Source organism: Pleurodeles waltl, chromosome 4_1 (assembly GCF_031143425.1).
Source record: "Pleurodeles waltl isolate 20211129_DDA chromosome 4_1, aPleWal1.hap1.20221129, whole genome shotgun sequence".
Classification (NCBI taxonomy): Eukaryota; Metazoa; Chordata; class Amphibia; order Caudata; family Salamandridae; genus Pleurodeles; species Pleurodeles waltl.
In genome coordinates this window covers 336,905,215-336,930,441 of record NC_090442.1, presented here as the reverse complement: position 1 = coordinate 336,930,441, position 25,227 = coordinate 336,905,215, and the positions used below count along the sequence as shown (strand labels likewise).

At 45.0% G+C, this 25,227-nt stretch overlaps 1 protein-coding gene across 4 annotated transcripts in view; it reads right to left on the bottom strand.

Moving 5' to 3' along the window:
- PTPRO (protein tyrosine phosphatase receptor type O) overlaps positions 1-25,227 on the bottom strand; it is an 814,046-nt gene that overhangs the window by 754,952 nt on the left and 33,867 nt on the right. The window lies entirely within an intron of this gene.

The window sequence follows — 25,227 nt, the reverse complement described above, 5'->3', positions numbered from 1 at the left end:
ATGAAGGATTGTTCAAATGAAGGGCTTTGTAGGCTATTCACCATATTTTACATCTGTACCTTGCATCTAGGACACACATAGGCAGTGATATTCAAAGACAATAGGACATATCTGATTTATTTTTTTATTGTTCAAGCTTAACTTTGCTACGTGACGAATCATTGCGACAGATGTGAGTGAAGAGTGCAGGATACCAGCCAAAATGGTATTCACGAAATCGAACAATGAGATGATTTTGGCTTGTACTGATGTTTTTCTTGGTTCAAGGGAGAAGGTTTTTTATGGCTTAAGCAAGTATAAGTAGAAGTTTGATGATTGAGCCAGTTTGTTTATGAGCAATATTAGGGTAAGTGTATTGTCCAGGATGAAGCCCAAAGAATTTAATACTGATGATAGAAAAGGAGAGAAGCCTTCAACCATTAGTTCCTCGTCAATGGGTGAGTCAAATTTGCCATTAAAGTTATGTTTTATATGAAGGCATTATGGGGGTCATTTCGACCCCGGCGGTCAGTACTATAGTGGAAGTATTACTGCCAACAGGCTGGCGGTACCCACCTCCACTATTATCACATTGGCGGTTTGGCCACCGACCGCCACGGCGGTAAGCCCAGCAGCCATCACTAGGCTGCCCATGGCATTTTGACCCCGCCCACCACCATGGTTACCGTGGTCTCTGTACCGCCAAGGAAAGCATCGTGGTAGGCACTGTCAGTGCCAGGGACTTCCTTCCCTGGCACTGATAGGGGTCTCCCCCACCCTTCATCCCTCCCCAGAGTCCTGCCCCACCCTCCGCCCTCACCCCCTGAACATATACACACATACATGCACATACACACACGCATACACACATTCACCCACACATGCACACATACATACACACTCACTGAAAAACTCACAAACATACATCCACGCACACACACAATCACACAACACAACATGCACGTACACACACACACACACATGCATTACACATGCATGCATGCATTCAAACACAGTCACACACACCCCAACACACACCATACCCCCCTCTCCTGTCGGAGAACCTGACTCAACTGCTTGCAGGGGGTCCTCCGGCAGGAGACGGGACACAGCGCTGCTGCCAGCACCAGCGTCCGCCAGCAAAACACCACCAGGCCGTGTCATCGAACATGATTCAGTAGGCGGTGTTTTGCTGGCATTGCGCTGCTGCTGGCAGCAGTGCCACCTTACCGCCGTCCGCCGCTATGACCATCACTGGAATTCTACCAGCCTTCTGGCGGAATTCCGTCAACGGTCATAATGGCATAGACGGTTGGTAGCCAAGACAACGGTATGTTGGCAGCCGTCGCCGTGGCATTAGGCAGCATTTGCCGCCAATCTCATAATGAGGGCCTTAGTTTTTTTTTGGTTCACCATCAGGAAACAGTCAAATATCCAAAAAGACAAAAGGTGACTAAGCAGGATTTTTTTCATCCAGATGCAATTGAATTTATCTCGGACTTTGAAGGTTGCCTTTTCTATCCTTTTCTATTCTGAAAGTCAAATGGCAACCTGCATGGTGATCTACTAGTAGGAGGTTGTAAATTCAGACAAAACTGATTTATCAATTGTTTTTCCGACCTATGTCAGGACAGAAAGTGGCCTGTGGTTGGAGAGAGCATTTTGACCCAACTGAGTTTCTTCATGATTGGGAAGATCTAACCCACTTTCAGGAGATTCAGGAAGATTTCCTTTGTCAGGGAGGTATTGAACAGTAGTTGCTGTGATGGCTCTAAGAGGTAGAAATTTGATTTGATAATATTTGCTCAAATTACATTTTAGTACTCTTGAGTTGGTCTGAGTTGTTTTGCTATTTTACACACATTCTCAGGTGTCATTACAGTGTCAGTATCCCATGTTTCTGTGTTTTGGGGGATGTCATTCTTATATTAAGTTAATGCCAGTGAATTAATTTCTCTGAAAGGGTTCCAGTCACTGCCTCTTCAATTGCCATGGTGATATTTGGACAAAGGTCATTTTTACTCTAGGAGAAAAATCTATTTTGGTCATAAACAAAGCTGGTGGACCCTCTTACTTTTTTAAAACAAACTTGAGGACCATGGTTATCTCTATTGAATTCATTACAAATGCCATTCCTCTGGATAGAGTTTTGAGTGTATCACAACTACACACTATCGGCCTGATTTGTAGTTTGTTGGACAAGGTCCTGTGTCGCAAATGCTACAAAGTACCCTGCACACCAAACCATTAATCTACACATTTCACTTAGAGATGAGCAGACCTCAAGTAGTCATCGGCGAAGCCCCTGTTGGCTGCTTCGATAGATGACTTCCTCCAATGGTCCATTGCAGTAGAGGCCATTGGAGGAGGGACATTACACTGCCCACTGTTTTAGGGTTGATGATAAAAAGTCTTTTATATCCTGACAATCACTTGGCAGTGAGGAACAAGAACAAAACTATAGTGATCTCTACATGCTTTGGGAGTTGGTTTTTGAAAGACAAAAAAAGTTAAATGTTTGGTGGACTGCAGCCAAAACCAATGACTGATGCCCTCTAAACTTTTAGTACATTAAAAGGCATCACCATGATGGAGTAATACAGAGCTGATCCTTTGTTGAACCGTCATCTCTAAATTTAGTGGTTGATAGTCCTTCAGAGTGGTTGAGGTAATGTCCTCAGAAAAACACTGACACACTGTACTCCACCTGACAAACTCTAAATTATTTTTCTAATAAAGCAAAGTTTCATAATGTATATTTACTTCTTCATGTATATTTTAGAGGTTTGCATTCTTTAAGGTATTCTATATTTGCAACTGCAGTTCATTTTCTGTTTTTCAAAATGTTTTCACAACACCAGAGTAGGACACATACAGTAGGTGTTACAATTCTAACTTCATTTGCATAGTAATTGTAGGCAAGTATTACTTCAGCAACTTGAATGTGAGCCTCCTTTTTTTCAATGGAAGATGCTGCTGTGCATGGTCACTAGAGAGCTCCATTCTTCGCATTTGTCTATCTTTTGATATCATCTTTTCGACTGCTGCTGCATTATTCTACTGCGTGCTGATCCTAGGTGGTATAATGCTAGAGCCGGAATTCTATCATCAGAAATTCTTGGACACCAGACCTTTTGGAAGAAAAAGAACAGGTTATTTGTACTGAGGCAAGGGCTGCAACTGTGGAACGTCATGCGCTCAGAGGGTGATTATTTAAGTCAGAGGTACTGTGGAGCTGCATTATTGACGAGGGCTAGGGATCAATGCAGACCCCTCTCATGAAAAGAAAATATCAGGATGTTTACTTTGTGTTACTCTTTACATTTCTCCTGGGATATTTGCGTCACCCTTCCTGACATTAATTGTACCCTCCTTTCTCCTCCTCCCATCGCCCATTGCCATCCACACAATTGTGTTTGTCGTCCCTGAGAGATTTTGTGACAGTGCCAGTTGTCTGGAGGTCTTTTGGGAAACTCTCATTTGACTCCCGTACTTTCTCTGTATCCTGAAAGCGAATTGTTCCGAAAAATAAAAACCCCAACCTTCTCTCGTGGAAAACGAAGGCTGTGTTTTTACATACTCCTCAGGTCACCCACATTTAGCGGGTGATACCTACCCGGGCTCTCGTCTTCACCCGGCTTGTTGTTCGGCACAACTGGCTTTGGGATGTATTGTCAGATAACGAAAAGCAACAGCTATTACTAATCTCTGGTTAAAAGCGAGTCTTTATACAGCACCTCAAGTAAGGTAAATAACACAATTACTATTTCCCGACACAGGGTACTCAATTTACCGACAGGCGCCTTGAAGGGGGGCGGGGGGAGGGGGAGCTTTGACATGATTCAAACTTCTGAACTGTTGCGCAGCATTGTGTTCAAGATAAGAGTGTTGGACTCGGCGAGCTGCTGCCCCGGCCGCTGCCCGTGAGTGAAGTGCGGCAGAGCCCACGCATAAAATCAGCACTGCTTTGTAAAGTATGCCATGCAGGGGAATGAAGGATTGTCAAGTGTTTTTACGCAAAGGGGTTCAAATAAGGTGGAAAGGGAAAATTATGTCATACTTGGGTCGAGAAGAATCGTGCGGCCCCTGCTACAATTGAAAGTCGGACCCAACGAGCTGCAGCAAAAAGATCAGAGCTATGCACTTCCTTCCTCGTTTATAACTAATGCAGGTGTTTGAATGGGAGTCCCAATCACAAGGAATCAGAATCAGAGAGAGGAACATTAGGGTATGCAGTGCTTAATTTGTGCCTGTTGTTTCCGGTGCTGAGCACCGACACTTATTTTTTAAGGTCTGGGCTTATTCTTTTGCCTCAAGCATTTGCTGCGAGCAAAAGACACATATGGGAAAGAAGGAGGAAGGGAAAAACAAAAAAAGCTTCACAAAGGGAGAGAGTAGAAAGCTGCAAGAGTGAGCTGAAGGAGCAGGGAGTGGTTTTATTTGGAATGAAGAGGCCCAAGAAGGATTCAGGATTACGCTGCCTCATTATTCCGTGTTTCCGCATTTAATTGCTGCAGCAGCGTGTTTAAGAGGGGGACTTTGGGCACCGGCACTTTTGATTTACAAATTAAGCACTGAGCGTATGCCAATATCACAAATTACGTGTCACTAACTCTGGCAGGGAATGCATAAGCTGTCAGTGATACTGAGCTATGCAACATGGCTATTACGTGGGAAACCAGGCTCAGACCTGAGACAAAAGTGCACCAAATATCCTTAGATTAAAACACCTCAATCCCAAATCCAAACAGAAGTACACATAAGTAACACATACTACCCGGGTATATAAATACTGCACAGATGGGCTGAGACCAAGTAGGTCTCAATGGCACTCAGTATCGAATAAGTATTTTAAAGCAGACAGACGAGTGCCACACATACAGCAAAATAGCCAGTGTCATGGGCCCCTCTGCTTACTCCCTGAATCAAAAAGTACAGCAATAATCAGAGTGCACTGGGCACCCCACACCTCTGACCTCGGGTGTTACTGTACCCGCTGCACCAAAGGAAGCTACAGCTTTGCACATAAAATGAAATATTTAGCATAGTTTATGGTTCAATTGTTTTTTTCCCTTAAACTGCTGGGAGCAGACCTCTTTGTTGCTGTTTTGCTCCCAGGAAAGAGGCGGATTCTCTAAATGAATGTAACCTTAGACTAGGAAGGGAATTGCACGCTTCTTTCCTCATTAAGGCCCATATTTATACTTTTTTTAGCGCCACATTTGCGTAATTTTTTTGACGCAAAAGTGGCGCAAACTTACAAAATACAATTGTATTTTGTAAGTTTGCGCCACTTTTGCGCCAAAAAACAACGCAAATGCGGCGCTAAAAAAGTATAAATATGGGTCTATGGTGGTCATTATGACCCTGGCGGTATTATGACCGCCAGGGCCAAAACGACGGGAGCACCGCCAACAGGCTGGCGGTGCCTCCCGGTACCGCCGCGGTCGCACCGCCGGGGCCGGCGGTTTACCGCCACAATGCAGCGCTGCCCTGGGGATTACGACCCCCTTACCGCCAGCCTGTTTCTGGCGGTTTGCACCGCCAGGAAGAGGCTGGCGGTAAGGGGTGTCCTGGGGCCCCTGGGGGCCCCTGCACTGCCCATGCCACTGGCATGGGCAGTGCAGGGGCCCCCTTTCAGGGCCCCGGCCAGCTTTTCACTGTCTGCATAGCAGACAGTGAAAAGTGCGACGGGTGCAACTGCACCCGTCGCACAGCCGCAACACCGCCGGCTCCCTTAGGAGCCGGTTCCTATGTTGCGGCCTCATTCCCGCTGGGCTGGCGGGCGCAAACTTGGTTTGCGCCCGCCGGCTCAGCGGAAATGTCATAATAGGGGCCGCTTGAGTGCGGCCGCATTGGCGGCCGCATGGCGGTTACCGCCTGGCGGGCGGCAGTAGCCGCCCGCCAAGGTCGTAATGACCCCCTATGTGTCTTTCTACAGTAAACCGCTGTGTTCCTTTACCTTGCTCCGTTTACTGTATAATTTGCCAAACGTTGAGGTAGTTTATACGGGGAATGAAAATATCTGAAATCAAAGTGAACCATATTTTGCGCGAGGCACATCAATAGATTTACCGGGAAAATGTGTCTGCGAGGAGGTTTGAGGAGAAGGAAAGTTTACAGCGGTGCACTGATTTCCGCGGGCTACCACTACACTGGAATATTTCCTGCTTTTCCGTCTCGGCTCTTGTGTGTCCTGTTGCAGTCACTTTTAGGGAACACTGCTCCTGCTGTTCCATGTTGAAGGTATAGGGTGCCCTCTGCTACCTCACTATTAATGCCGCTCCAATATCCCAGATCTGACCCTTCTCAACGACTTTTAAATAACTAACATCCAATAGTGCCAATAATGTCAGCCAAGAGGTATATTTAGCACTTGCACCCCTACCTCTGGAACACTAAGCGCTAAATACTATTCGAGATACCATATTATATTGTCTCTATGGCAAATAATATCAGAGTTCACAAAAATCACCTCTATGGTTAAAAAAACATTTTGCTACTTGGTATATACTGATGTAGTAATGTGTAGGATGGAATTTGTAAAAACCAAATCGACACCATTAAAATCTCGATGGAAGAAGCATAGAATGCAAGACTTTACAATAGACTATAATATTTCAGCTTATACTAATAGACTTTATTTCAATAAAGACCTTTAGGTAGGCCCCATCTATTCTCAGAATTCCGTCGCACATCTAATGGACTATTTAGATCTAGTCACTGATTTTCTAATCTCCCCAGTACACATATTTTCTCCCATTTAAAGCCGTGTTTACCTTGCAACAAACAAATATGTCTTTATTTCAGTTGAACATCTGAAAATTGTCTGCAACTTGACAGAGTGGCAGTTACCACTGACATAGCCCTTTAATAGATATTATGCAGGTAAGGTACTTATACGTATAAATAGACTCTTCTGTTAGATGATGTGTGATTATGCCCCCGTGTTCTCATTTTATCTAAGTATGCTGCCTGAAGACCATAAACAGTGGACTCTAGGGGCAGAGAGACTTTAAGGTAGCAGGGTACTCTTGGTACAAAGGTCATGCCCTGTAGGCTTTTCACCAAGACCATTCTCTGCAAACAAAGCCCACCACTAAATTCAAAGGCCTGTGTCTTCTGAGCACTAAGGCCATTGGACTGGAAGCTCTGCTATCATGCCAGAGGATAGGGGTAATTACCAAAATCTAAACATATTTTCACGTACAACATACCATTACTAAACAATTTACAGATGTTATGCGCTATGTTAGACCTGGCCCTTTTTGCAGGGTCATCCCCAACCTTTTTGCCTCCCTCCTTCTGTTTTTCTGACCCTCTTGTTGTTGGCTTTAGGACTCTGGGCACTTTATCACCGCTTATCAGTGCTAAACTGCATGCACTCTACCCTCTAAACTTGGTGTGATTGGCTTACACCTGATTGGCACATTTAATTTACCTGTAAGACCCTTGTCCAGTGGTAACCTTTATACCTGGGGCCCATCATTTAAATGCTACTCATGGGCCTCCAGCCTTTCAAACCTGTCTCAGGCCTGCCACTGTAGCACCTGCGTGCACAGTTTACTGCCACACTGGCTTGGCATCAAATTTCTTGCCAGGCCTGGAACTTCCCTTTTACCACATATAGGTCACCCTAAGGTAGGCCCTAGGTAGCCCTATGGGCAGGGTGCTGTGTAGGTGAGAGGTAAAACATGTGCCTTCATTGTGTGGCATATCCTGGTAGGGAGAAACAGCCTATTTGGTTTCTCACTGCTGTGAGTGCTGCTTATTTCATAGGTTTGCATTGGGAATTACCTTATATATGTCTAAGTGGTATTTTCTGATCTTTAAGGAGTAGCGTGGGAATGTTTGGTATGTTTAGAATGGAAGTGAGAAATCCTGCTTTTTGGTGTAGATGGATTTTTTATTACCATTATGGAAATGCCACTTTTAGAAAGTGAGCATTTCACTGTGCTTACAACTCTTGTGCTTTGCAGCCTCACTCCAATCCATATCTGGGTTAGAGTGACAGCTGGGCTTTGTGCTTACTTTCCAGACAGCCATGACACAGGAAGGGTGAAGGTGTAATAGGATTACATCTGCATACTGAATAGTCTTCCTGGGCTGGGAGAGGTAGAGGAGGGGCACATTTACATTTGTATTGGCTGTGTCCTGCCCTCACACAAAAGGCTCATTTAACCCCTACTGATGTCTGGAGCCAGGGCTGGGATTGAAGGGGGTTGCTGTGCATTTCTAAAGGTCACTTGAAGTGCCTCATGAGATCAAATACAAAATGAATATAAGTACAGGGATTGTTCCTCATGTTTTTAGACACTGCATGGACCTGCCAGGAGGAACAGTTATGCTGCGAAAGGGAACCGCCATTGGGACTCACCTGGGGATGTGCTGACCTATGGCCTGCTAGGTCACCAGAAGGACTGCTGTTTTACTGTCAAGACCGTAATGAGCTGGCCTGATGCTGTGAACTGCGCAGTGCCCCAGTTGTTCTCCAGGGGCTGGGAGCTGTGTTCCCCCCTCCCTGTTTTGAGAGGAAGTCCTACACTCAGCATGGGGGGAGCACTGTTCTTGATCAGTGGGAGCGTGACAAAGTGCACACCAGTTGGTGCCCCCGGGGCACAAATAGGCCCCCATTCCGGTGTTGGAGCCCGGAGTGAAGCCACGCTCCGTTCGTCTGCTGGGGGCTTTCACCGCTGCGGCCGACGGTCAACTAAGCAGGGCCCCATGAGGAGCAAAGAGGTGCTGTTTCTCCCTTACTCGGCCCTGGAGACAGATGCTGGAGCCCGAGACAGAGGGAGTCTTGGTGCCAGCAACAAGTAGACAGCGGCTGTGTGGCATGCTCACGGGCAGCCAGTCCCAGTAGGTGGGAACTGATGATGGCAGGAGCCAGGTGCATACTAGTTCCTTGCGGCTCCCCCCCCCTGGTCTCAATGGAAAGAGGCTACAGACGGGGCATTGTCTTGACAGCAGGGAGGACCGAGGGAGGCCTCCCCGCAGAAGCTGACATTGGCACAATGAGCCCTTTTGAACCTTTCCCCAGCTGTTAGATCGGGAAGGGAGCCTCACCAGATGTACCGGTCTGTCCAGCCCTAATTCTGCTACCATCTGTTAGAAATGGGGCCTTTGGTTGGCAGTCAGGTTAACCCCTGTCAAAGAAAGGACCCTCACTCTAGTCAGGCTAAAAGAGAATCACCCACAGCTAACACCCGCTCACACCCTGGGTAGCTTGGCACGAGCAGTAGGCTTAACTTCAGAGTGCTAGGTGTAATGTATTTGTACCAACACACACAGTAACTTAATGAAAACACAATAAAATGACACAACACAGGTTTAGAAAAATAGAAAATATTTATCTAAACAGAACCAGACCAAAACGACAAAAATCCACAATCCACAAGTCAAGTTATCAATTAAAAACCAAAAAGAGTTTTCAGGTAATTTTAAACACAACGCTAATGCCGTTAGAGTGGAAATGTACTTGGGTTTGTCAAAAATAACCCAGCACGGGCAAGTGTGCATCAAAAAGGGCTTGCGATGCGTCGATATCACTCACGAGCGAGACCGTGCGTCACTTCTCCTTCAGTCGAGTCGGCGTGTGTCATTTCTTCTCTCCGCAGGACAGCGAAGCGTCAATTCGAACTGCACTCTCGGGTCCGGGCAGGCCTTGCGTCATTTTTACATGCCCAGCGATGTTTGCTTCGAAAAACCTGCCGCACAATGATCCGAAAACCACACAGCGTGGGTTGCGATCTCACCAGCCTCCGTCAGCAATGCTGCGCATCGTTTCTCCAGCCACGGGCATCGATCTTTCGGTCGCGTTGCAGATGAGTGTCGATTTTCAGCTGCCAAGCCGGCGGCGCATCGTTTTTTTAGCCGCAGATTGGAGTCGCGTCAATCTTTTCCCCGCACGGCCGTCGGTGCGTGGATTTCTCAGTCTGGTCCTGTCAGCTTCTCCTTTCAGGGCCGCAGGACCTGGATGGGCACCACTTGGCAGGGTAGGAGTCTCAGCAGAGGCTCCAGGTGCTGTCCGAGAGAAGTCTTTGCTGTCCCTGAGAATTCAAACAACAGGAGGCAAGCTCTAAATCAAGCCCTTGGAGAGTTCTTCACAAGAAGGAAGGCAACACAAAGTCCAGTCTTTGTCCTCTAGCACAGGCAGAAGCAGCAACTGCAGGAGGGCTCCACAAAGCACAGTCACAGGCAAGGCAGCTCTTCTTCCTCAGCTCCTCAGCTCGTCTCCAGGCAGAGGTTCCTCTTGGTTTCCAGAAGTGTTCTAAAGTCTGTGGTTCTGGGCGTCCTTCTTATACCCATTTTTCCCTTTGAAGTAGGCATACTTCAAAGAAAGGTCTCTCTTGTTTGTGAAATCCTGCCTTGCCCAGTCCAGGCCCCAGACACACACCAGGGGGTTGGAGACTGCATTGTGTGAGGGCAGACACAGCCCTTTCAGTTGTGAGTGACCACTCCTTTCCTCCCTCCTAGCACAGATGGCTCATCAGGATATGCAGGCTACACCCCAGCTCCCTTTGTATCACTGTATAATGAGAGGTGCAAACAACCCAACTGTCAAACTGACCCAGACAGGAAATCCACAAACAGGCAGAGTCAAACAAATGGTTTAAGCAAGAAAATGCTCACTTTCTAAAAGTGGCATTTTCAAACACACAGTATTACAATCAACTTTACTAAAAGATGTATTTTTAAATTGTGAGCTCAGAGACCCCAAACTCCACATGTCTATCAGCTCCCAAGGGGAATCTACACTTTAATCATATTTAAAGGCAGCCCCCATGTTAACCTATGAAAAAGGGATAGGCCTTGCAACAGTGAAAACCGAATATAGCAGTATTTCACTGTTAAGACATATAAAACACATTACTATATGTCCTACCTTAACCATACACTGCACCCTTCCCTTGGGGCTACCTAGGGCCTACCTTAGGGGTGTCTTACATGTAAGAAAAGGGAAAGTTTAGGCCTGGCAAGTGGGTACACTTGCCAAGTCGAATTTACAGTTTAAAACTGTACACACAGACACTGCAGTGTCAGGCCTGTGCAATGTTTACAGGGCTACTAATGTGGGTGGCATAACCAGTGCTGCAGGCCCATTAGTAGCATTTGATTTACAGGCACTGGGCACCTCTAGTGCACTGTACTAGGGACTTACTAGTAAATCAAACATGCCAATCATGGAGGAACCAATTACATACACATTTTGTGTAAGGGCACTTGCACTTTAGCACTGGTTAGCAGTGATAAAGTGCCCAGAGTAACAAAAACAGCAAAAACAGAGTCCAGCAAACATCAACAACCTGGGAAACACAGGCAAAAAGTTGAAGGAGACCACACCAAGGATAAAAAGTCTAACACCATGCTTATGGTGATAGGAGCACAGGAGCTCCTATGCTTAATGTGGTGGGTTCTGCACCCATCGCATAGTTAGTAGAAGTTACGCAAATGTGCAGGGGCACTCAGGTAGAAGGTGCTTTGGGGGGTGACTGTTAGACATTCACCAGTGCACTCTGAATAGTCATGCTGTTCGTGCCTGCATTGCCTTGTTCATGACCTGATGTAAATTCCTTGGCATCCTTTTATTCTGCTGGGGTAATGAATACATGGTATGATCTGTCCGATATACCTTGGGAGGATAATGTTCTATGTTTAAAATGGAAATGTGTCCTTTATTTGCATGGATGATGGTGGATTGGCAATTGCCTGATTGGCAAAATATTACTGATTTATGTCATCTTTGTCTGGGGTTTTTATGCAATACAAGTTATTTTTTATACAACATGTGGTGAAGTTTCTTTTGTGGTGTATTTATTGCGTCACTGGGTTGTGTGTGTTGTGCAATCGCTTTAAACATTGTCTCTGAGATAAGATTGAATACACTTGCCAAAGCTACCAAGTGCATGAGCAGGGGTTATCTTAGGTGTGTAGCTCCCTTGCACTGACTAGAGTGGTTGTTACTGCCTGGCCTATGTGCCTACTTAGCCAACCAGGAACTCCATTTCTAACAGGATACTATAGGAAAGCTGTAAAAAGGTTTGATAAAGTGGTGGGACAGTTAACATTAGATAATGCAACCATATTCCTCAAACCTCTGCTCATGACCTTACACATGTCAAAAATGATACCACAAATGGCAGCAATAATTACAAACCTAGTAGTAATACATTTCATATCACTGTTGACATAATTGACGATACAACTGTAGTTGGAAACAATTTAGTCTTTTATGTATGCAACGAGTATAAAAGCATGTTTTTCTAGATACACCAATAACATCACAAATATCATAATTAGTAAAGTCACTGCTCACATCTCATGCAACATCATCATTAAAGGTACATGCATACACACACAAATATGCATATACTCACACACAAACAAAGAGGCACACACAGACCTGTTTTCTGACACTGGATCAATATGTGTGTCTTGTGAAGATATAAGCCTGTAGAAAGCTGCCTATTATGCTTCACACTTCAGAGTAATTGACAAAGCCAATGGCTTCACTAAGATCAATCATCAACATATCTAGATCCTTTGTGATTTCACATAGGAAATTCCACATCTATTTCCATCTGACACACTATCTTCTACTTTTTAAACTCTTGTCTTCCTAATATGAATTAAACATAGACAACACTTTTGGACCTGGCACTTTTTGCAGGGTTATCCCTAATTTGTTTGCCTTCTTCCTCCTGTTTTTGCTGACCGGTTTGTGTTGGCTTCAGGACTCTGGGCACTTTTCCACTGCTAACCAGTGCTAAAGTGCATATGCTCTCTGTCTAAATGTATTGGTAATTGGTTTCCCCATGATTGGCATATTTGATTTACTAGTAAGTCCTGAATACAGTGCACTGTGTGTGCCCAGGGCCTGTAAATCAACTTCTACTAGTGGGACTGCAGCATTGATGTTGCCACCCACACGAGTAGCCCTGTAAACATGTCTCAGACATGCCACTGTAGTGTCTGTGTGTGCAGTTTTAAACTGTCATTTTGACCTGGTAAGTGCACCCACTTGCCAGGCCCAAAACTTCCCTTTTACTATATGTAAGTCAGCCCTAAAGTATGCCCAAGGCAGTCCCATGGGCAGGGTGCAGTGTATTTAAAAAGTAGGATATGTACTGGTGTGTTTTACATGTCATGATGGTGAAATACTGCTAAATTCGGTTTTCACTGCTGCAAGGCCTATCTCACCCATAGGGTAACATGGGGATTGCCTTGAAATATCTTTTACATGTAATTTCTCACTGGTAGCAGATAGAGAATTTGAGTTTAGGGTCTCTGAACTCACAATTTAAAAAATACATATTTTAAAGTTGGTTTTGGACTTGTAAGTTGGAAAATGCCACTTTTTGAAAGTGAGCATTTCTTTGCTTATCAATTCTGTGCCTCTGCCTATCTGCTGAATACACATGTGGGTCTGGAGGACAGTTGGGCTGTTTGTGCATTCAGTCTAGACAGTCACACAAAGGAAGTTGAGGTATGTCTTGCATTTCCTGATGACCCCCGGAGTGTGTCTGAGGCCAGGGCAGGGAACGTCAGGGTCTTGTGCACTACAAAGATGTCTCTTTGAAGTTTCCCTACTTCAAAGACAAACATGGGCATGTCAATCAATCAATCAGAAGATTTATAAAGCGTGCTATGTACCCGTTAGGGTTTCGAGGCGCTGGGGGGGGGGGTGCTGCTATCGTTCGAAGAGCCATGTCTTGAGGAGTCTCCTAAAGGTGAGGAGGTCCTGGGTTTGGCGTAGTGAGGTGGGGAGAGAGTTCCAGGTCTTGTCGGCGAGTTAGGAGAAGGATCTGCCGCCAGAGGTCTTGCGCTGGATTCGGGGGACGATGGCGAGGGCAAGGTTGGCAGAGCGTAGTTGTTGTGAGGGAATGTAGAAGTTGAGTCTGGAGTTCAGGTAGGTGGGTCCGGTGTTGTGCAGTGCCTTGTGTGCGTGGGTGAGGAGTTTAAAGGTGATCCTCTTGTCCACAGGGAGCCAGTGGAGGTTCTTCAGGTGGGGGGAGATGTGGCACCGGCGGGGTACATCGAGGATCAGGCGGGCGGATGCTTTCTGGATGCGTTGGAGTCGTTTGATGTCTTTCGTTGGGATGCCTGTGTAGAGTGCGTTGCCGTAGTCGAGTTTGCTACTGACGAGGGCTTGGGTCACCGTCTTTCTAGTTCCTGTTGGAATCCACTTGAAGATCCTGCGGAGCATGCGGAGGGTGTTGAAACAGGAAGAGGAGACAGCATTGACCTGTTTGGACATGGTGAGAGCGGAGTCGAGGATGAAGCCTAGGTTTCGTGCGTGGCTGGCTGGGGTGGGTGGGGGGCCGAGGGCGGTGGGCCACCAAGAGTCGTTCCAGGCCGAGGGGGTGCGCCCGAGGATGAGGACTTCCATCTTGTCGGAGTTGAGTTTCAGGCGGCTGTTGCTCATCCACTCGGCGATGGATTTCAGTCCCTTGTGGAGGTTGGTTTTGGCGGTGAGAGGATCTTTGGTCAGGGAGAGGACGAGCTGGGTGTCGTCGGCGTAGGAGATGATGCTGAGGTTGTGTTGGCGGGCCAGTTGTGCGAGGGGGGCCATGTAGACGTTGAACAACGTTGGGCTGAGTGAGGAGCCCTGGGGGACGCCGCAGATGAGGTTGGTGGCATTGGAGCAGAAGGGTAAGAGCCGGACTCTCTGAGTTCTGCCGGAGAGAAAGGATGAGATCCAATTGAAGGCTTTGTCTTGGATGCCGGCTTCGTGGAGGCAGTTTAGTAGGATGCGGTGGCAGACTGTATCGAAAGCGGCTGATAGGTCTAAGAGGATCAGGGCTGAGGTTTCGCTGTTGTCCATTTGTTGTCTGATGTCATCTGTGGCGGCGAGGAGTGCAGTCTCAGTGCTGTGGTTTCGTCTGAAACCAGATTGAGAGGGGTCTAGGATGGAGTTGTCTTCTAGGAAGTGGGCGAGTTGAGCGTTGACGATCTTCTCGATGACTTTCGCTGGGAAAGGGAGGAGGGAGATCGGTCGGAAGTTTTTGAGATCGTTGAGGTCAGCCTTAGGTTTCTTGAGGAGGGGTTGGATTTCTGCGTGCTTCCAGCTGTCCGGGAAGGTAGCGGTGTGGAAGGAGAGGTTGATGATCTTGCGGAGTTTGGGGGCGATGGTGGCGTCAGCTTTGTTGAATAGGTGATGAGGGCAGGGGTCAGCGGGAGATCCTGAGTGAATGGAGTTCATGGTCTTTCGGGTTTCGGCGTCGTCTACTTGAGTCCAGGTGGTGATGCGGTAGGCGTGGGAGGAGTTGTTGGGGGTGGGGTCCTGCAGAGGTGAGGTGTTGAAGCTGTCGTGGATGGCTGCGATTTTCTGTAGAAGAAGGTGGAGAGATCGTCGCAGAGTTCCTGGGAGGGAGGGACGTCGTTGGCGTTGTGGTTGGAAAGTTCCTTCACGATGCAGAAGAGTTCTTTGCAGTCGTGAGCGTTGTTGTTGAGGCGTTCTGTGAAGTGGGAGCATTTGGCGAGTCGGATCAGTTGGTGGTGTTTACGGTTGGCTTCCTTGAGGGTGGCAAGGTTGTCGGGTGTGCGCTCGAGGATCCATTTTTTCTTGAGTTTCTGGCAGGTGCGTTTGGAGGTGGTCAGTTCGTCTGTGAACCAAGCTGTTTTTTTCTTGGCTTGGTTGGCGGTGGGTCTCTTGAGAGGAGCTAGGATGTTGGAGCAGTTGAGGATCCATAGATGAAGGCTGATGGCGGCGGAGTCCGGGTCGGTTGGGTTGGGTGGTGGGTTTTTGGCGAGGGTGCTGGCTAGTTACTCTTCGGTGACTTTTCCCCAGCGGCGGTGTGGCGGTAGAGGGGTGCGGTGGTGTTCGGTGTTTTTCTTGAAGGTGAAATGTACGCAGTGATGGTCGGTCCAGTGGAGTTCGGAGGTGTGGCTGAATGAGATGTGGTTGCTTGAAGTGAAGAGTGGGTCAAGGGTGTGTCCGGCGATGTGGGTGGGAGTGTTGACCAGTTGACGGAGTCCCAGGTTGGAGAGGTTGGAGGTCAGTGATGCGGTGTTGGCGTCATTGTTGTTCTCCAGGTGGAAGTTTAGATTTCCCAGGAGGATGTAGTCTGGAGAGGCGAGGGCGTGGGTGCTTGCGAGGTCAGAGACGGTGTCGCTGAAGGGGGCTCTTGGTCCTGGAGGACGGTATATGAGGGTTCCTCTGAGGGTAGTGTTGGGGTCCGTGTGAATCTGGAAGTGGAGGTGTTCGGCTGATTTGAGGGTGTCGTCCGTGTGGGTGTGGATCTTGAGGGTAGATTTGTGGGCGATGGCTATTCCTCCGCCGATTCTGTTGGTGCGATCTCTTCTGGTGATCTTGTATCCGTCAGGGATGGCGATGGCGATGTCAGGGGCCGAGGAGTCGTTCCACCAGGTTTCAAATTTTAAAAGTAGTAGTAGTCGGTGACACAGCACTCTGGACTCATGCTGTGGCAGGACTTTGAAGGTGCTGCAGCGGCATAGGGCCCGTGTTGTAGGTCGAGGTCATTGCAATCAGCGAGGACCTTGACTCCGGTGCAGGAGGCATAAGTACTGGACCTCAGACACCACATAATTAGAATCCTCCTAGACTGAGGAGATTCCTTCAGGAAGAAGAGCTGGATGACGTAGGAGGGAGTTCCACTCTGCCTGTTGCTTTGTTGTGCTGGCCTGCTGCTTCTGTCCTGGGAGTGAAAGGATTGGACTTGGCATTCTACTTACTGCTTCCAAAGGAACCACAAGGGCTTGGACTGACATTGCCTCCTGTTAAGAAGTGTCAGGGACATAAAAGACTTCACCTGCCAGCGCCTGGGCTCTCTTGCTGAGAGTCATGACATGCCAAGTGGTACCAAATCCAGTTCCCGGGCCCTTGGGAGTGAGTTAAGGTGTAACAAGGAAGAAACTAGTGCATCGACTTCCAAATCAACTCTGGAACCGGTGCCGCTCTCTGACTCCACCCTGCTGCCTGCACCGGAGTCAAGGTCCTCGCTGATTGCAATGACCTCGACCTACAACACGGGCCCTACGCCGCTGCAGCACCTTCAAAGTCCTGCCACAGCATGAGTCCAGAGTGCTGTGTCACCGACTACTATACTTTTAAAATTTGAAAATGTGTATATTTACTTGTGTATGTTGGATTTTTGTCATTTTGGTCTTGTTTTATTCAGATAAATATGGTCTATTTTCTAAACATGCATGGAGTACTTTTGTAGTGTTTTCACTGTGTTACTGTGTGTGCATGTACAAATAGATTACACATTGCCTCTGAGATAAGCAGGACTGTTTGTGCCAAGCCACCAAGGGAGTGAGCAGGGGTAATCTTAGCTGTGTGACTTCCTTACCCTGACTAAAGTGAGGGTACCTCCTAGGACAGGGTGCAAACCACTGCCAACTAGAGATCCCATTTCTAACAAGCATCTATAAAGTATGCTGCAACATTTCGTTTTTCTATTCAGTTCTTTTGGATTATCACCCATTGTCCTACTAATGGCTTTATATTTGTCTCACATGTGTATCTGTGATTAAAGTAAAAGACTCAAGACACCAATGACGAGATCAGCGAAGTATGCCGGTACTTGACCAAGCTCACCTGTCATCTAATACAACATGTAGACTAGGTCAACAATTCTGTGATCACACCATACATCTCCAACTCACTAAGATCAGGCAATGGTATCAGACACAATGAGAGGTTTAGCAAATACGTCCCAAAAGATGCTCTAAATTACAGGTCAAAACTCCTGGCCGTCACGTCAGATCCCTGCACAGAGACCAGGATGCTGCTATTCTACTTCAACCTCATTTTTTCAAATGCCAGCGGATGCTAAAACCATTCCCAAGCTCTTCTCTGTGAAGAGCTATCAGATGTCAGGAGAAAAGGTTGTGGCAAACACAGACGATAGAAGAGTTATCGATTGCAAAAGTCCTCTTTGAGAACAACAGATCGTCACAACAACAGGGACAATCCTGGTTTTCTGAGAAGAAAATTCACGCATCAATTTGTTAATGATATACTTGTCAACTACATAAGTAGCTGCAGACCCTTCACTGCTCGAATCGTTCACTGCTCGTATCAGTGCTGCAACAAAGTTTTTTAGCCATGGACAGCAATCTGATTAATCAGATCCAGGCATATTTCCCAGGTTGAACAAATAACCCCATCACCAATTACATTCAAATATATTTCAAAATGTCATCCTTGGTTCCAATTTTCTGTATGAACCATTCAAAGGATTACCCTTGAGGCTGCTCTGAAAACATTTTATAACATAAATACCGTCCAAAGCTATTAGTTATCACCAAATAACAAAAAAGGGTAAATTCTGACGAAAGTCCCACCTGTGGTGTAATTCCATATGGGCGTTTTTTCTATGGCAATTTTTTTTTTTTCAACCCTGGAATTTAGGGGCAGATTTATGAAACATGGTGCTGCACTTAGTGCAGCGCCACTTTTCTAACACCCCTTAGCGTCACCCTAATGCAACCATGTGTGTATCTTCTTTAATATACGGGGCACCATGCCGGTAGTCAGGGAACTAGCGTCATAATTTTTTATGCTAGTTTGGCGCTTTGCAGGATTAGCTTAAACATTTTTTAAACTAATCCTACAAAGCCCATTGTAAACAATGGTGTACCTCCTTTTAACACCTGCTCTGAGCACGCATTAAAAGTGCAGAGAAAAATGACGCAAAGAAATCTCTTAGATTTCTTTGGGCCATTTTATCTACCCCCTCCCTTGGGGGAATGCCACTTTTGCATACATCATGCCTGCCGCAGGCATAATGTTGTGCAAAGGGTTGCAAAGTGGTGCAGTGCATGCATTGCACCACTTTGTAAATTTGGCTTGACAATTTTGGCCTCGTTGTGCCACATTAGTGTAATAAAAATTAACGGTAATGTGGCGCAAAGAGGTGCTAGGGGCTCTTAGGTCTGCCCCTTAATGATCTAAATATCACTTTCAGGCCATTGCAACTATCTTTAGGAAGTATGTTCAAACTTTTTTGGGGTCACATTTAGCAATCAGCAGAATTAAAGGCTTTGCAACCACAAAACACTGGTGCCTACTTACAAAGGTATTTTGGCATGTGTAAAGTAGTACTCTTTTCTGTGCATTGGCCCCACATCTAATATGCAGGGAACATTCAAATCCAGTTAGGATGAACAAATTAACTATGCCCTCTTTGAACCTCTACTAATAGGAACGTTTTTTTGCTGCGCCACAAAGATATACAAACCGTTCCTGAAAGAGTTCTCCTGCAATAATACTTCTATAGTCATAAATACATTAGTGAATTGGTCCCATTGTGCCACATTATTCATGTATACTATGTTATCTGTAAACGTCCTTTCAACTTGCAAAACACCCTTTGCGACCCACAAATATTTGTAAAGGACAGGGAGCATGTAATGGGCAACCCCACACACCATCTTATGGAAAGTTTCAATGATTTGTGACTACATTTATTGTCGCAAACTGTTCATCTGTTACTGAAAGCTGAAAGGGTTTGCTAACGCGTTCCCTGTTACTAAGACACACCTTATATCTTGTGAATGGAGACCATCATCGTGGTGGGGGGGCAATCAGGGGTCTAACAGATTGCTGTGTGGTGACCCAATGCTATTAACTGAGGGCCTGATTCACAGAGGACCTCTGCACTCGTGACATGGGCCATGCAGTGGTGGTGAGGGCCTACACTCGTGCCTGGGTCTTGCACTTGTGGCGGAACCTTCACAATGGGAAAACGCAGTAAGAAGGCCCCGCCACAAGTGCCGGCCCCCTCACCAAGACTGTGGAGCCTCTTCCATGAGTATGGAGGCCCTTTGTCAATAAGGCCCTGAATGTCGACATTCATTTTTGAAAGCAACCCCGGGCTGAACTTCCCTAGACATAGCTAAAGCGTAGAATGTATCCACAATATCAATGAGCAGTGCATCGTTATATAGTACACAAGTGACCAAGGCATAGGAATTTAGCTAGAAACAGACTGACTTTAAACTATATAATAAATGGATGAATTAGGAGCAGTGTAATCTTGCTTTAAAGACCTACTCTTAATTTATTTATGTGTTTTATAACTGTCTTACCTTTCAGTGACCTCAAAATGCTACAGAACAGAAGTTAGTATAAAAAAGCAGCGTCCAATATTCTTCAACATAAGTCCTTTATCATCAGAAAAATATTTGGTCAGAAAGCAAGTCTCAAAAGTTGGATTTAAATTTTCAGGCGTCTTCTAAATCAAAGGTGGTTGAGTTCGGATTTCAAGGTTACTTAAGGTCTTTTCATGACCTGGAGCTTTGAATCAGGGGCATAACGCAGGCCCCTGCAGTCAACTCAGCCCTTCAGGGGCCCCCAAACCCTGCAGAGGATCCTCATTTCACCCAAGGCCAATAAACATCTGTAAGTTATGAAAGACTTAGGAGACCCTCTTCACATTCTTTGGAGACCCCATCATTTTCTCTTAACCCACTGCCTTGAACTACCCGGAATCTGCGTATTGACTTCATTGGAAGTAGTTGTTAAACGAGTGGGGCCAACACAAACCGCTGACTGGATACCTACACAATTTAAAGGAGTCAGTTAATGCTCGTCCTTTTTCTTACCTGAAATATGCAGTGTGTCTGCATACAGGTTCAAAATTAGATTAACCAACATTGAATCTACACCCAAAATCAATGGTATTTACCAAAGGTTTGACCTGTCTATGCCGTCTTAGGTTAGATGGAGCCACTACCAGTCAATCCTGATATTGTTTTTTTTTCAGTATAGTCCATTATCTAACACAGCAAAGAGAAAGAACATCTGATGATTAATTTGCAGGACCATCGCTGAAGCCTGCCTAGAACAATTAAATAGTATTATTCTCAAACACTCATGTTTGCAGTCTAGCATTTATGATATATTGTAGAACACTGGCAATGAGCTAAGGCATGGGGTATATAATGTATGGCTTTTCCTGTCACCCATTTAACACAAGGGGTTAGCATAGATTTATGACTCAGACTGACAATAGTGCCTCTCAATGCATTGGTGTTAGTAATGCTGGTAAAGAAAGGTAGCCATATCTGACATCTCACTTGTACCGGTGTTAAGACAGGAGTCATTTCCATGGGGGTTGTGCACCAAAAAATGGTGCTAGTCAGGTTAGAGCCAATATTTTTTACTCTAACCTGACTTGCACCATTCTTTGGCGCACAACCCCAAGTCTTCCCTTCGCCTCCGATGCCCGGTTACTGTCATTTATTTTGACGCTAACCAGGCTGCAGCGCCGGCTAATGTCATTCCATAAATAAGGCGCCCGTCTGGTGCGTTGGAATGGCGTTAGCCGGCGGTAAACTTTTTGACGCAAATCTGCGCTAGCGCTGATTTGCGTCAAAAATTATAAATATGGGCCTATATGTCACAGGTACTGTCATTGCTCATTTGCCACATGTGCCCCTGGATTTCTGGTGGGGCATTATTAATGCTTTAGGATGAGACAATATTTTCAATTCTTCCATTATCATAGCTGGTGAATTATAGGGCAAAATTACCTACATTAACTCAGAGACCACAGTTACTGCTTCACCTGATGCTGCAGTGAATTAATATTTGTCAAAATAATTTCTCTATGATTCGAGGTCAGTTCTACTCAAGAAACAATGCATTTCAGCATAATGTTTACTCTGCTTATCTGTTAATTACAGAAATTAGGCAGTGGCAAAGCCTATAGATCTAGGTTTTCACCAGGGAAGTGTTTGGTAATATCTGTGTGACTGAATTATTCCCAGGTTTGTGAGAAAGAAAATCCCTAATGAAGCAACATCAGTTACTAAAATTATATAGAAAGTGAGAGAAGGCCGCTTTGAAGTATGCGTTATAAGCATATATGCATACATGCTTATATATGTATATGTGTACACAAAAATGTATCATGTTAGAAAAGTAAAGCACATTTACATGCAAGGGTGATTAGTGAATATTGCTATGTTTGAGGGGTTAATGCATCAAGACAGCATACAGTTCTTAAGCAGGAAAGCCTCAAACCAGCAAATTAAAATGTCATTGTACCAACAAAGTATATGCTATAAGGAAGACACATTGGGTCACAATTGCAAGCTTCATGTCATGTTACAGCTTCAACATTTAAACCTAATGGGAATATAAACTGGACAATGCAACCATCCATGAAATGGCATGGCCATGATAGACAGCCTACCCAAGCAATTGGAAACTAAAATAAAAAAACACAAAAAAGGTAATGGCTGAATGAAAGCTCAGTCTCTCTCTGCATGAGTTCATGGCATAAGGTTAAAACACTAAAGCTCTCTGTAGGCAGACCTAAAATGAATTGCTGTGAATTGCACACGCTGGGATGCCATAATGCTAAATACTTGTGTACATTTGTGTGATTAGATTCTCAGCCTCTGAAAGTGTGACACTTTGCCATACTAAACACTTCCCATGATCATCAAATTATTTCCTACTGAGACCATTGCCAATCCTGATGTTGAAATCATCCCCAGTTACCACATCTGGACTCAGACAACTTCTGGTTTGTTAATTTTCAAAGTGCCCTCGAACTTTAATAAAAAGCAACAGTAGTCAATCCAACTGAATATTTTGGGTTCCTGGTGCACGTTGTGGCAGTTTTATCAAACTGCTGCATATTGTGCAGCTCCGCAGATGCACTAACAATATACGTATAGATCTTTTACTATGCTTTTTATTTCATGATTAACAGAGGACATTCACTGTTGGATAAAAACATATCACCTTACTTCATCAAACTCTTCTCACTTTACTGTGGAGCTTTAGGTGTTAGAGGGATTCTGGTGACTCCAAAGGGAAACATGGAATAATGGGTGTAATGAGTTCCATCCTGGTCATATGAATAGATTTCTCATATTTCGTTGATACACACCTATTGTACGGCTTGTTTTAGGACTACTGTGCTTGAATGGTCCAGTTGTCTCTTTGAGGCCTCAGCATGACATCATGAGTCCTGTTATATCCGAACTAGGCTCGTTTGCACCTAATCAGGGTTACAAGCTCAACAGGGAAAACACACAGAGGACATTTTTTTCAGGGAAATGTGGATGAGGCAAGCTACTTGGAAAGAGGGAGAAAATGTGAGAATCTTTGTGCAAATCTCCAGTTCACCATTCACCACATTCAGGCCCATATTTATACTTTTTTAGCGCCGCATTTGCGTCATTTTTTAACGCAAAACCAGTGCAAACTTACAAAATACAATTGTATTTTGTAAGTTTGCGCCAATTTTTTAAACTGCAGCGCTAAAAAAGTATAAATATGGGCCTCAGACCAGGAAAACCCAGGAAGAAGTGGTAAAAATGCAGGGAGTAAATACTGTACCCTATCATGTCTGTATTTCAAGGGTTCCCCATGCCACACCTAATCTTACCCTTCTGCCTCTTTTTCTTTCTACTTTATGTAGACTTACATGGAAATTGGCTGCATCAGCATGATTTCATTATTTGTATCAGCGGCTTCTGTCAACAGAGGTAGTAGTTTATGATATTTAGATAAACTCGGTTCTGGGTCGCTGATTGTTTGGCATTTCTCATCATTGCTTGATTTATAAACTCTCTCTCTAGCACAGAGCATTTGAAACCATTCTTTGAACATTCAGAATATACTTACTGCTGGTTATTATGTTACAAATAGAAACCCATGAGGAACATTGTGTCTGCATAATTAATAAAACACACAAGTTGCTCGCCACTGATGGCCTGAAAATTAGACCAGCGGTCTCCTATAACGTCCAGGAATTGTAACAGCTGGCATCCGGCCCCATGTCACAAGAGCAGACTTCAGCCAATCCTGATTTGGATACAACAACACTAAGCATTCTGGAGCTAGAATGCTCAATCTTCTGGAGGGAAGAGTGAAACTAGAAGTGCCAACCTTGATTAATGCTGTTCAGCTTAAACCCCAAACAGTCTAAAAGTCAAACTCATGACATAAGACCAGTTGGCAACTATCCAGGAGCCGCGAAGAAGGTATCCTTCCCTGACTGACTATCCACTGCTTTGTGTGGATAGTGCATGAGACCTTCCACAAACCCTCACAATTATTTGTCACCTAATGTGGGGGGTTGACTCATGCCAGAGCATAAAGAGGTGGAAGGGCATTTTAATTGCCACTTGCAAAGGAAAGGAGCTTTTAGTAAATGTGAATTAAACCTTTTCTGTTGCCTCTCTGCAGGTGTTGCATTGACTTTAGTGCTAAGGTCCTCGCTGTGAGTGGTGGTAGGTGCAATGTTTCTCACACCTGATAATAACGCGACTGTGGGTACGTTATTTACTTGCTGTGAGAAAATGGGGGAAAGCATGCCTATTTTGGTGCTTACTACACTAAGATCCACAAGTCCCATTATTTTCCTTGCCTTTTTACTTCCTTTAAATTCCACGAGGTTTGACCTGCCGATGTTAAACAGAGAATGCAGTCAGTATGTACCAAGTGTGACTAAAAACCTCAAAACATATAATTCTGATATGTGTGGTAACAGGGGATACCACACATATCCAAAATGGTATCCACTGGGTAATACAGGCCCTAGTCTCAGGTAATCCTAGAGATAAAAAGTTTAATAAAAAGAAAATAATGTTTTCTAAGACTGTAAGATACATTCAGTATTTTAAAGCAGGCAAACCATGCTTGTGATATTTAGTAGATGCGTTTTAGGAACACCAATTCTTCATAAGTTTAAAGGATGCTTCAAATGAAAAGATAGTTTCCCGCATTTGCTTGTCATGGGAAAGACATTTCCTTGACTGATAAATCCGCAGTGATACATCGTGATGAGAGTTGCTTTTTGCAATCGAGCCAGGATTGCTTCTTGAGTGCAATGACAGGTTTATGCCTCCCTTGAATGAAGATGTATGTTCAGAGACTAAATTACTTTTTTCAATCACCATCGCTGTGGTGGAAACCGAAAACATGTTAAATTGCGCTGAATTTACCAATCAGTGGTCTCTCTTCCTTTTCGTATTACAGGAAAATCGTTTTTTAATTGTGTGCGAAGAAATACCACTTTGGTATGAAAACCTGCTGCACATATGCAAAGTGTATTATAAAATAGCGGACATTTCTAATACTAATACTTCAATCTCCGTCCTTCTAATTCTGCGGCTTTTTTAATTTGATGTGGCCAACTGTAGTAAGATTGATGGATTTTGTGAATATTGACACGACATCAAAGTAGTGCAGATAAACCGTTGATATAAATATCATGTGTAATTACATGGATGTCCAATTAGTATTCTAATCCACAA